General features: G+C 37.3%; 1 long non-coding RNA gene across 1 annotated transcript in view; it reads left to right on the plus strand.

Moving 5' to 3' along the window:
• Positions 1-447: 447 nt before the first annotated feature.
• The window catches only part of LOC132015003 (uncharacterized), a 50,226-nt gene continuing 37,766 nt past the window's right edge, over positions 448-12,907 (plus strand). Inside the window, exons 1-2 of the long non-coding RNA XR_009403518.1 lie at positions 448-611; positions 2,213-2,366. This is a non-coding gene — a long non-coding RNA (uncharacterized LOC132015003). The remainder of the gene's footprint in view (positions 612-2,212; positions 2,367-12,907) is intronic.

Genomic DNA, 12,907 nt, shown 5'->3' on the forward strand with positions numbered 1-12,907 from the left:
TTTGTGTGTGGTATTGACCTCCATTTTTGTCTGGTTGACCTAAACCTTAACTGCTGAAATCATTCCTGATTTTACCAGGCAGAGGAATTTCTCAAGAATTATAAATGTATAATTTCTTGTCCAAATTAGGATATTTGTGAGAGTGGAAAGGGGTGCTATTGATTATTAAACTTGGACAATAGATAATAGCTTAGGCTGTCCCAAGCAAACCAAGATATATGGTCACCTTAGTGTGAGAACATAATTCTCCTTGGTTCTCTGAAGTTCTGCATGTCTTATGAACATTGCCATTGCCAGTCTTTTGTTCAGGACTGCTTTTTCAAGATTGTCAGTATGGCAAACAACCTCAGAAGAGGGTATCTCTCTCTGAAGTAGAAAGAAAAGTTTGAGAGTTCTAAATTTAGAGTTCCTCTTCTTTAGCACATTCTACTCTGTGTGCAGGTGTCTCCTGTGGGAATTGGGACTTGAAGAACTGGCTCAAGAAAATGATCCTCTCGTTACTGCTTTTTCTGTGTGTAATAAACTGTCCTTTGTCTTTAATCGAGGAGCCTTGTGTCTACTGCTAACCTCCATGAAATTGTGGCATGCTGACTTGTTTGTTTGCTAATAGGGTAAGTTTCAAACCCTTCACATTTATTGCCAGACTGTTTTAATGAGTCAGATTAACTATGTAATTACCATAATGAATAATTAAGTTATTAAAAGTAAATTATAATTTTATCTCAATGTACCATTTAATTATTTAGTTTTATTGTAAATTGATTTCTTAAAACTTTATAGCCTATTTTGAACTCAAAATGATAGAATTCTTTTTCCTAGCATAATGATCCATACTTTTAGGGAATATATGTTTGTTTTTTTTTTCTGGTGTGAACATGGTTAGATTTATTATTATTTTTATAAACAGCTGTGTTGAGATTTAATTCATATACCATGCAATTCACCTATTTACAGTGTAAAGTTCAGTAGTGTTTAGTCCAAGAAGCATGTAACTTGGTATAATAAGAAGCATGTAGGGGCGCCTGGGTGGCTCAGTGGGTTAAGCCGCTGCCTTCGGCTCAGGTCATGATCTCAGGGTCCTGGGATCGAGTCCCGCATCAGGCTCTCTGCTCAGCGGGGAGCCTGCTTCCTCCTCTCTCTCTGCCTGCCTCTCTGTCTACTTGTGATCTCTCTCTGTCAAATAAATAAATAAAAATCTTAAAAAAAAAAAAAAGAAGCATGTAATAAGATGTGCCAAATTCCAAATTTCCCTTTCTTCTATCCTAACTTAGCCTTTTTTTTTTTTTTTTAACACCTTTTGAACGTTCCTTAACCTTTTTAAAGTATTTCAGGAGTGAGACACTCTTACAGGCCATAGAATTTTAAGGTGGCAGATAATTGGAAAGAGATATACAATGCACCCTAATGATAACATTTAGCACTTAGGGAAAGCTTTAAGAACACCAGTTGATTTGCATAGTACCTCCTGTGAAGCAGTAAGTAGCACTTTCTCTACTTTCATAGTGAGAAAATGTACTGACAGAAGCCAGTTGGTTTTCCTGCTATTAAAGCTAGCGAGATCTGAACACAAATTAATCTCTCCTGTATTCAAAGTTCTGAAACTGGCCCATTCATGATATTTTATTTGAGAGTCCTTGGAAAAGGTATATTTTTTAGACTATGTGTCTTGCATGCATTCATAATATGTATTTGTTTTGCAAAGCATATTATTGAATTTCCCTTATCTACAAGATAGAAATCCTTTTATTGACCAAATGCTTTGAATTAAATAATCTTTCATAGCAATCACAAAAATTATTGTCCTAAGCAGTAGACCTGTGTGACAAACTATTTTAATCATAAGAAAATGAGTTGGGGTCAAATATTAGTTTGTGTTAGTTTAAGGATAAGTAGTTAATATTACTATTTTATTCCCTTTTTTCCCCCCTTTTTAAAGTAAGCTCCACATGTACACCAGTGCAGGGCTTGAATTCATGACCCTGAAATCAAGAGTCGGATGCTTAACCAACTGAGCCACCCAGGGACCTCTATTTTACTTATAGCTAAGCTTAATATGCTGAAATATTGGAACTTTCCATATCAAAATAATGCAAAGCTCATTTACTATCAGTTTGATTTCTAAATAAATAATTTCTGAATTGTCTGTTTTGGAGTGGTAATGAATTGTGCTAAACTATTTCTTTCTCTATCTGATTCTCCTTGCATTCATGAGAATGTCTTATTGGAAGATGATATGAAATTGTGACTAGAACAAAGCCAAAGGACTTTGAAGAGTGTGCCCTTGACCTCAAGTCCTTCCACATATAAACTAAGCTAATTAGCTGCAGTGCTGTTGCAGTATGGTACAACTTGGCAATTGCTTCTCAGTAAGTCAATTATGTTATTGTGTCACTGGTTTAACATTTATTGTGCATTTATTATGTGCAGGCAATGTGCTAGATACTGAAAGTAGGAAGTAAAAGAAACAAACTTCATGTTCTTGGGGCACCTGTGTGGCTCAGTGGGTTAAGCCTCTGCCTTCGGCCCGGGTCATGATCCCAGGGTCCTGGGATCGGGCCCCGCACTGGACTCTCTGCTCAACAGGGAGCCTGCTTCTGCCTCTCTCTCTGCCTGCTTCTTTGTCTACTTGTGATCTCTTTCTCTGTGTCAAATAAATAAACAAAATCTTAAAAAAAAAAAAGAAACATACTTCTTATTCTTGAAAGAACTAGATGATTGTCTATAGCTAGCAAGTAATTTCGAAATTCCTTAGTTGTGAATCAAAATATAAGACTTCATCCACTAACCATATTTTTATATAAAAACTTATATATTTTTGTATAAAAACTTTTAAAAGGTTCCAATGCATATTCATGGACCAAATAGCCAGTGTTCCCTAGGAATGAGCAACCTTGTCAGCTCATTACTGTTTCTCCTATTAGTGCACTGGGAACATGTATGTACCAAGGACATGGTGTGTTTTGACAGAAAGGAGCTGGTCTAGCTTCATGGCATTTTGTTTCTTCTTAAAATAACATCACTAGCAGCTCTTATCTTCGACCCGATTTGGGCATTTAATAAGGCATTTGGATCAGTTAGATGTGAGTGGACAAATTCAATAAAAAAGCATATTAATATGCACCTGGGTGGCTCAGTTGGTTGAATGTCTGTCTTCGGCTCAGATCATGATCCCAGGGTGCTAGGATTGAGCCCCGCAGTGACCTCCCTGCTAGTGTAGAGCCTCCTTCTCCATCTCTTGCTCCCCCTGCTTGTTCGTGCACCTTCTCTCTTGCTCTCAGATAAATAAGTAAAATCTTAAAAAAGAAGAAAAAAAGAAGTACATATTAGATTAACTTGGGAAAGAACAATGACAATGGCCAATAGAACAGTTCTTAATTCAAGTGTTCTAAATGGAAGATTTAGGCTTGGAAGAAACTCAAGGTTTTGACCTCTTTTCTTTCTCAGTAAAAACTGCTTTCTGTGTAAGTTAAATCAGTATACATGTTACTAGAAAGAGAATGGGAATTACAAACTTCTCTAAGAGATGTGCTTTAAAAAATACATGAAAAATACCTGAGAATGAGAAACGAATATTTTGAATTTTGTATTTAAGGTAACATAAATTGCTTATGTTCAAAATGTGACTTTATGGATTTCTGACCAAATGAAAGGAAATACTTTCTTTTTCTTCCTTAAAAATTTTTTTTCCCTGGGCGCCTGGATAGCTCAGTGGGTTAAGCCGCTGCCTTCGGCTCAGGTCATGATCTCAGGGTCCTGGGATCGAGTCCCGCATTGGGCTCTCTGCTCAGCAGGGAGCCTGCTTCCTCCTCTCTCTCTGCCTACTTGTGATCTCTCTCTGTCAAATAAATAAATAAAATCTTAAAAAACATTTTTTTTTTTCCTGGTAGGAAACGTTCAGTAGCCTGAAGTACAGTTGAAAAATTTGTTAACCTTAGCATCTGATGGTGACCTAGAAAAGTACTTAAACTTGCTGAAACATGGGCAAAGATGATTCTCGCAAACAAAACAATTTTATTTAAGAAGGTAAGATTCAGAAGTAAAAGGAAAAGTTAGCTCCAGATTCTGAAATAAGCTAAAGATAACATCAGCATTTATGACTCACCTATAGAGCTAGAAGACAGGTCCACAGTGGTTGACAACATATCTGAATAACAAAAGGGGAAGGAGTGACTTTTTGTATTCACTGGTTAAAGTTATTGGGTTTGAGTACAGGCAGAACAGATCTGGTTAATTTTTTCTTGTTTGTCTAACAAGCTGTTTACAGTATAACATAGCCTAATTTAATTGGTTTATTTACATTAAAAAAATGATCAATCTCAATGCCTATATATACAATAATGAAGTAATAGAATCTAAGGATGTAATATTTATAACTTTTATGTAGCTATTTTATGCAGTTTATATACCTTTTAAACTACTGTTCAAAGTTGATTTTACTTTTTCTTTTCAAAGTGATATGTACTTATGCAATATTTAGAAAATAAAATTTAGAAAATAAAACAAGAAATAAAAACACTCAGTAAACATTTACTCTCAAATAGCCATAATTAGTATTTTCGTATACTTCCTTCTCATCAATTTTTTTGGTGAGTAGATGTTTCCTTTTTATATACTTGTCAAATTAGATGTATAATTTTGGTATTCATTTTTTAAAACAGTTCACATATTTTATTATTTTTTAAGATTTTATGTTATTTATTTGAGAGAGCACGAGCGTGTACACTTGAGAGCAGGAGGGGCAGAAGAGGAGGAAGGGAGAAAATCCCAGGCCGATTTCATCTTGTGTTCGAGCCCCACTCAGGGCTCAATCTCAGGACCCTGAGATCATGACCTAAGCTGAAACTAAGAGTTTCAGATACTTAACCAACTGAGCTACCCAGACTCCTTATCTATATATTTTTTAAGTAACCTCTACACCCAACATGGGCCTGAAATTCACTACCTCAAGATCAAGAGCTACATGCTCTACTGGCTGAGCCTGCCAAGTGCCCCTCTTTAATACCACATCTTAAACATTTCTCATGTTGTTGGCTATTGTGTCATCTTTTAAAATAATTTTCATGATTTAAAAATGGTATATAATGTTTTATTGAGATACTGTGCAGCAATTTACTCAGTCATTTTATTTTATTGGGTATTAAAATTATTTCAATTTTTTTTTACCATAGTAAATAATATTTGAACAGTGTTTTAAAAATTATTCTATGTGGGGGCATCTGGGTGGTTCAGTCAGTTAAGCATCTGCCTTCGGCTCAGTCATGATCCCAGGGCCTGGGATAGAGACTCACATCAGGCTGGGTGGGAAGCCTGCTTCTCCCCTGTGGTAGTGGTGGGGGGCGGGTTGCTTTCTTGCTCTCAAATAAATAAATAAAATCTTTAAAAAACTTTTAAATTATTCTGTGTTCACAGTTTTTCCTTGAGATTTATATCTAAAAGTATAATTAGTGAGTAGGAAAAAAAATGAAAAAATTAAAGCTCTTGATAAATACTATCAAATTGCTTCCCAAAGAATATATAGCACTTAAAAAAATGCTTTCACATTTATTAACTAACTGGATGGCATAGCAAACTACAGTTAGGAAGGACAGATATTGTTATGCACATTTGCTAGATGAGGAAATTGAGGTACATAAAGTGTGAATGTCTCAGCCAAATTCATCTACATGATCATTAACTGAGTTTGAACTGGGTGTTATGGGAAATACAAAATGAAGAAACTCAAAATTGAGTTGAAGAGATAGATGTAGATGCCAATAACTTTAAAACAAAGTGATATGGGAACAGCTGCAGAAGATGTTAGAAGGGCAGTGAATGAATGCCCAGAGTATGGACTTGCACTTGGTTGTGCAAGGCTGGAAAGAATATTCATGAGGCATGGTGTGGAGATAAGGGGGAGATAGAAAGTTGAGGCAGGGTATTCCAGACAGGGCAACCAAACAGATGAGGAGAGACTGCAAGAGGTGATTTTTTTTTTTTTTTTAAGATTTTATCCATTCATTTGGCAGACAGAGATCACAAGTAGGCAGAGAGGCAGGCAGAGAGAGAGCAGGAAGCAGGCTCCCCGCTGAGCAGAGAGCCCGATGTGGGACTCGATCCGAGGACCCTGAGATCATGACCTGAACCGAAGGCATCGGCTTAACCCACTGAGCCACCCAAGTGCCCCTGCAAGAGGTGATATTTAAATAATTATTTTTAGGGGCACCTGGGTGGCTCAGTCATTAAGCATCTGCCTTCAGTTCAGGTCATGATCTCAGGGTCCTGGGATCGAGCCCGGCATCGGGCTTCCTGCTCAGTGGGAAGCCTACTTCTCCTTCTCCCCCTTGCCTTGCTTCTGTTCCCTCTCTTGCTGTGTCTATCTCTGTCAAATAAATAAATAAAATCTTAAAAAAAAAAAGAATAGTTTTTAGCAAAATAAGCAATGACTTTTTTGTTTTAAATATGCTTACTCTTGGGGTATCTGGGTGGCTCAGACACCTGCCTTCGACTCAGGTCGTGATCTCAGGATCCTAGGATTGAGCCCCGCATCAGGCTGTCTGTTCAGTGGGGAGCCTGCTTCCCCCTCTCTCTCTGCCTGCCTCTCTGCCTGCTTGTGATCTCTCTGTCAAATGAATAAATAAAATCTTAAAAATATATATACGGGGGCACCTGGGTGGCTCAGTGGGTTAAGCCTCTGCCTTCAGCTCAGGTCATGATCCCAGGGTCCTGGGATCGAGCCCCACATCAGGCTCTCTGCGCTGCAGGGAGCCTGCTTCCTCCTCTCTCTCTGCCTGCCACTCTGCCTACTTGTGATCTCTGTCAGATAAATAAAGAAAAAATCTTAAAAAAAAATATATATATACGTATTTCTTCTTAGGCTCTATTAAGAGGATGTTGCTAAAAATATTATTTTACCTTATCCTGTTGTTGGCTTTTAGTCAAGCACAAAGTGTTAATATGTGATGATATCTTATTTTTAAAATTTATTTATTTATTATCATAAGATACCTAGGAATAAACCTAACCAAAGAGGTAATGGATCTGTACTCTGAAAGCTATTGAATAATTATGAAAGAAACTGAGGAGACACAAAGAAATGGAAAAACATTCCATGCTCATGGATTAGAAGAACAAATATTAAAATATTATTAAAATGTCTATGCTACCCAGAGAAATACACACATTCAGTGAAATTCCTATCAAAATATGTCAACAGAGCTGGAATAAATAATCTTAAAATTTGTGTGGAACTGTGAAAGACCCGGAATAGCCAGAGAAAAGATGAAAAGGAAAACCAAAGCTGGTGGCATCACAATTCTGGACTTCAAGGTATATTACAAACCTGTAATCATCAAGATAGTATGATACTGGTAGAAAAACAGACACGCAGATCAATGGAACAGAATAGAGAACCCAGGAATGGACCCTCAACTCTATGGTCAACTAATCTTCAATAAAGCAGAAAAGAATATCTAATGGAAAAAAGTTTCTTCAACAAATGATGTTGGATAGCCGTGTGTAGAAGAATGAAACTGGACCATTTTCTTTCACTATATATAAAGATAAACTCAAAATAAATGAAGTACCTAAATGAGAGACAGGAATCCATCAAAATCTTTGAGGAGAACATAGGTAGCCACCTTTGAACTCGGCTGCAGCAAGTTCTTGCTAGACATGTCTCCAAAGGCAAGGGAAACAAAAGCAAAAATGAACTATTGGGACTTCATCAAGATAAAAAGCTTTTGTACAGCAAAGGAAACAATAGACAAAACCAAAAGAAAACCTACAGAATGGGAGAAGATATTTGCAAATGTCTTAACAGAGAAAGGGCTAGTATCCAAGATTTATAAAAAAAGTATCAAACTCAACACCCAAAAATCAAATAATCCAATTAAGAAATGGGTAGAAGATATGGACAGACATTTTTCCAAAGAAGTCATACAAATGTCCAATAGACACATGAAAAAATGCTCAATATCACTTGGCATCAGGGAAATACAAATCAAAACCACAGTGAGATACCATCTCACACCTGTCAGAATGGCTAAAATTAACAAGTCAGGAAACAACAAACATTGGAGAGGATTCAGAGAGAGGGGAACCCTCTTACACTTACAGCCACTCTTGAAAACAGTGTGGAGGTTCCTCAAGAAGTTGAAAATAGAGCTATCCTATGACCCAGGAATTGTACTACTAGGTATTTACCCTAAAGATAACAGATGTAGTGATCAGAAGGAGCACCTGTACCCCTGTGTTTATAGCAGCAGTGTCCACAACAGCCAAACAATGGGAAGAGCCCAGATGTCCATTGACAGATAAATGGATAAAGAGGATGTGGTGTATATTCACAATGGTATATTATTTGGCCATCAAAAATTGAAATCTTACCATTTACAATGACCCGGATGGAACTAGAGGGTATTATGCTAAATGAATTAAGTTAATCAGAGAAAGACAATTATCATATGATTTCACTCATCTGTAGAATTTAAGAAACAGAACAGATGATCATAGGGGAAGTGAGGGAAAATAAAAAAAGATGAAGTCAGAGAGGGAGATAAACCATAAGAGACCATTAATCTCAAGAAACAAACTGAGGGTTGCTGGAGGGAATGGGGGTGAGAGGATGGGGTGGCTGGGTGATGGACACTGGGGGGGCCAATGACATGTTGAGCGCTGGGTGTTATATGCAACTGAAGAATAACTGAACTCTACCTCCGAAACTAATGATATACTGTATGTTAATTCATTAAATTTAAATAAAATAAAAACTTGAAAGTTATTTATTATTGAAATATAATTGGTATACAATGCTATTTTAATCTCAGGTGTAGAACATACTGATTTGACAATTCTGTACAATACTTGGTTCTCCCCACAATAAGTACAGTCACCATCTTGCACTATGCAACACTATTATACTATTATTGACATATTCCCTATGCCAGACCTCTCATTTCTGTGACATTTATTTCATAACTGGAAGTTTGTATCTCTTAATCTCCTTCTTATCCTCCCACTAACCTTCTCCTGACAACCATCAGTTTGTTCTCTGTAGTTAAGTGTCTGTTTTTTGTTTGTTTGTTTATTTGTTCTGTCTCTTATGTGGAATATGTCTTTCTCTGACTTATTTCACTTAGCATAATACCTTCTGGGTCCATCCTTGTTGTCATAAATGGCCAGATCTTGCTTTTCCTTTTTATGGTTGAGTAATATTCCATCGTGATTATATACCACATCCTCTTTATCATTCATCCATTGAGGGACATTGTTGCTTCCCTATCTTGGCTCTTTTTTCCTCTTTTTTTTTGAGAGAGTGAGAGAGAGAGAGAGAGCTGGGAGAGGGGCAGAGAGTGAATCTTTTTTTTTCTTTAGTTTAATAACATTTTTAAATATTTCTTTTTAATTTTTAATTTCTTGATTTTTAAATTTTTTTCTTTTAATTTTTAAAATTTCTTTTCAGTGTTCCAAAGAAAGTGTATCTTAAGCAGGCTCCAAGCTCAGCACAGAGCCTGACGTGGGGCTTAACCTCATGACCCTGAGATCATGACCCAAGCCGAAGTCGGGAATGGGTGCCCAGCCAACTGAGCCACCCAGGCACCCCTATCTGGGCTCTTATAAACAGGGCTGCAGTAAGCATAGGAGTGCATATATCTTTTCAAATTAGTGTTTTTGTTTTCTTGGGTAAAGACCCAGTAGTAGAATTATTGGATCATGTGGCTATATCATTTGCAAATACCTTTTCCCATTCATAAGGTTGCCTTTTTGTTTTGTTGATGGTTTCCTTTGCACTGCAAGAGTTTTTATTTTGGTGTAGTCCCAATAGTTTATTTTTGTTTTTGTTTTCCTTGCCTGAGGAGACATATCTATAAATACATTGCTAAGACCAATGTCCAAGAGATTGTTGCATGTGTTTTCCTTCAGGAGTTTTATGGTTTCTTGGATTAAAGATACATTTAGGTCTTTAATCTATTTTAAGTTTATTGTTGTATATGGTGTAAGAAAGTGCTCCTGTTTTATTCTTTGGATGTAGCTGTCCAATTTTCCCAACACCATTTATTGAAAAAACGATCTTTTCTCCATTGTATATATTTGCCTCCTTTGTCATTGAATAATTGAGCATGTAAGCATGGGCTTATTTCTGGGAGATACTTTTCTTTAAAAATAAATATCTCAAGATTGCTTTTATCATGTTTATTAATTGACACCTAAGCATGGTGCTCAAATACTGGGCTATTTTGGCTAGTGGATGGCCAACTCATATGTTTTGAGCCACCTAAAGACTCTTCTGGAGGAACCTGAAAGGCAGACAATCACTAGTACAGTGTGTGTTCACAGCAGCTCCAGGCCTAACAAGCACTGTCAGGCGGCAGGGTCTTTCAGCTGTTCGTTTTGCTGAAGGCAGATAATTTATGCTGTATCCCACAGCACAGATCAAGTACGTAAAACCAGAGAGGAATGTTAATGGAAAATGTTACAAATTCTTAAAGTGACAGAGTTTTAAATATTTAACTGATTTAAAGAGGTTGTAATATTATCAGATAATGTGAAAATTTGAAAGTATTTAAAGATAAATGAAAGAACTTTGTAAGAGTGAATGAATGCAGTGTATTTGATTTAAAACATAAGGCAGAGTCTGCCACATAGTAGGCATTCAGAAATGTTTCTTGACTTAATAAAGGAATGGGTATGTTTATGTTTTTTGATGTGCTTAATATACATTTTTATTTTTATTTATTTTTTAAAATTACAGTTTAATATACAATGTTATATTAGTTTAAGGTATACAATATAGTGATTCAGCACTTCCATATATCACTCGGTGCTCATCACAACAGCTTAATATACATTTTAAAATTTTGCTACTACTGAACCGGCAAACTTTTAAATATGTAGAGTGAGTTATTATTAAGGCTGATACATCGAAGAGCAAATGTGTTGCTTTATTTTTGCTAGAATTTTTGAGACATTTGCCTTATTGCTTTTATGTCAATGAGTTAATTATAAAATACAATACAATACAATACACAAATATGGCAGAATATTAACCATAGCTCTCAAGGACAATTCAGATTTTTTAATTACCTCAGATATATTTTCTGCTTACTTTAGTTAAACCACAACAATGAGAACCAGATTATATGGTAGACCAATCTAAAAGTATTCTGATCCCTGGGTAACTTACTTCCTAGGAACCATTAATACATTGTATTAGAAGAGAAAGTTCTTTCTGATGAGAGCAAGAACTGATTCCAATATTTTGGGGTGCCTGGATGACTCAGTTGGTTATGTGTCCTACTCTTGATCTCAGCTCAGGTCTTGATCTCAAGGTTGTGGGTTCAAGTTCCATGTTGGGCATGGAGCCTACCTAAGAAAAACAAACAAAACAAAAAAACAATGGAGATATCCGATAGACAGTATATTTTGCTTTCTCTACTCAGAGGTGGATTCTAAATGTAATTAACAAACAACACTCTTTTTTTGCAGTGAAGAAAACAATAATAGCTATCAATTATTAAGCACTTTTCATGGGTCAGGGATTGTACCAAGAGTTGTAATAAGATATGTGCAGCCTCATTTTATCCTTCCTCCAACATTATGAGGTAGACACTATTATTATCACCCTCATTTTACAAATGTGGAACAGAAGCATAAAGTTTATGTTGCTTGTGTGACGTCACAGAGTTAGGGAGAGGTGAAGCGGGGATCCAAATCTAGTTCTGATTCCAGGTATTTAGTAACTAGGGTTTGCTGCCTCTTCAAACAGGTGTTCAACGTGTTATCTACAATAGCTCATGAAGCAGAGACACTTGAAACTTTCCTCTGTTGCCAGTGAGCATGCAAGTTCTGCTCTTACATTTGATGCTGCAGGAAAGTTTTCACTCTTTTACTCTGACTTCCTAGGCCTGTGGAATGAAGGTAGGCTAAAAAACTTGCCTTTTGAAACAATGCCATAACAGTGAACGTTTACTGGCTGCCTTCTGTGTGCTTTTTAAAAGAGATTTTATTTATTTATTTATTTATTTATTTGTCAGAGAGAGAGAGAGAGAGAGAGAACACAAGCAGAGGGAGCAGCACAGGGAGAAGCAGGCTCCCCACTGAACAAGGAGCCCCATGTGGGGCTTGATCCCAGGACCCAATCCCAGGACCCTGGGATCATGACCTGAGCTGTGGGCAGATGCTTAACCAACTGACAAGGCACTTTTTTTTTTTTTTTTTTTTAGATTTTATTTATTTATTTGACAGAGATCACAAGTAGGCAGAGAGGCAGGCAGAGAGGGAGGCAGAGAGGGAGGGGAAGCAGGCTCCCTGCTGAGCAGAGAGCCCGATGCGGGGCTTGATCCCAGGACCCTGAGACCATGACCTGAGCTGAAGGCAGGTGCTTAACCCACTGAGCCACCCAGGCGCCCCGACAAGGCACTTTCTAATTGCTGTATAAACATTATTTTATTTAACCGTTGCAGCAGTATCCTAAGGAGGGCACTATCATTGGCCCCCATTTTATAGATTAGGAAACTGAAGCTTAACAAAGTTAAGTACATTACCGATGGTGAGCAACTCAGAATCACAGAAGTTAAGTCCAGAAGCAGAGGAGTTGGGATTTGAACCCATGTGGTTTGACCAACAATCAGCTTTTACTTACCTGCCTCACTCTACTGCTTTCCTAAATCACAAGCAGTGGGCCTGTCTCGGAACAGGTTCAGACACCACTTCCCCTCCCCCGTGAAGCATGCCTCACGCTGACATTCCTGGTCCAAGTGAGAAGGTTGCGAGAGGCAGGAGCCCATAGAACATTGCTCTGAGCTCTATCAGGCCTCCACATGTTGGAATGTTCTATATGGATTTTTTATTTTCTCATGGCTAGAACATTGACACCCTTCACAGTTCCCCTGAGGGAGGACAAACTTTTTTCTGACATGTGAGCCTCTCT

The sequence above is a fragment of the Mustela nigripes genome, chromosome 4, assembly GCF_022355385.1.
Source record: "Mustela nigripes isolate SB6536 chromosome 4, MUSNIG.SB6536, whole genome shotgun sequence".
Classification (NCBI taxonomy): domain Eukaryota; kingdom Metazoa; phylum Chordata; class Mammalia; order Carnivora; family Mustelidae; genus Mustela; species Mustela nigripes.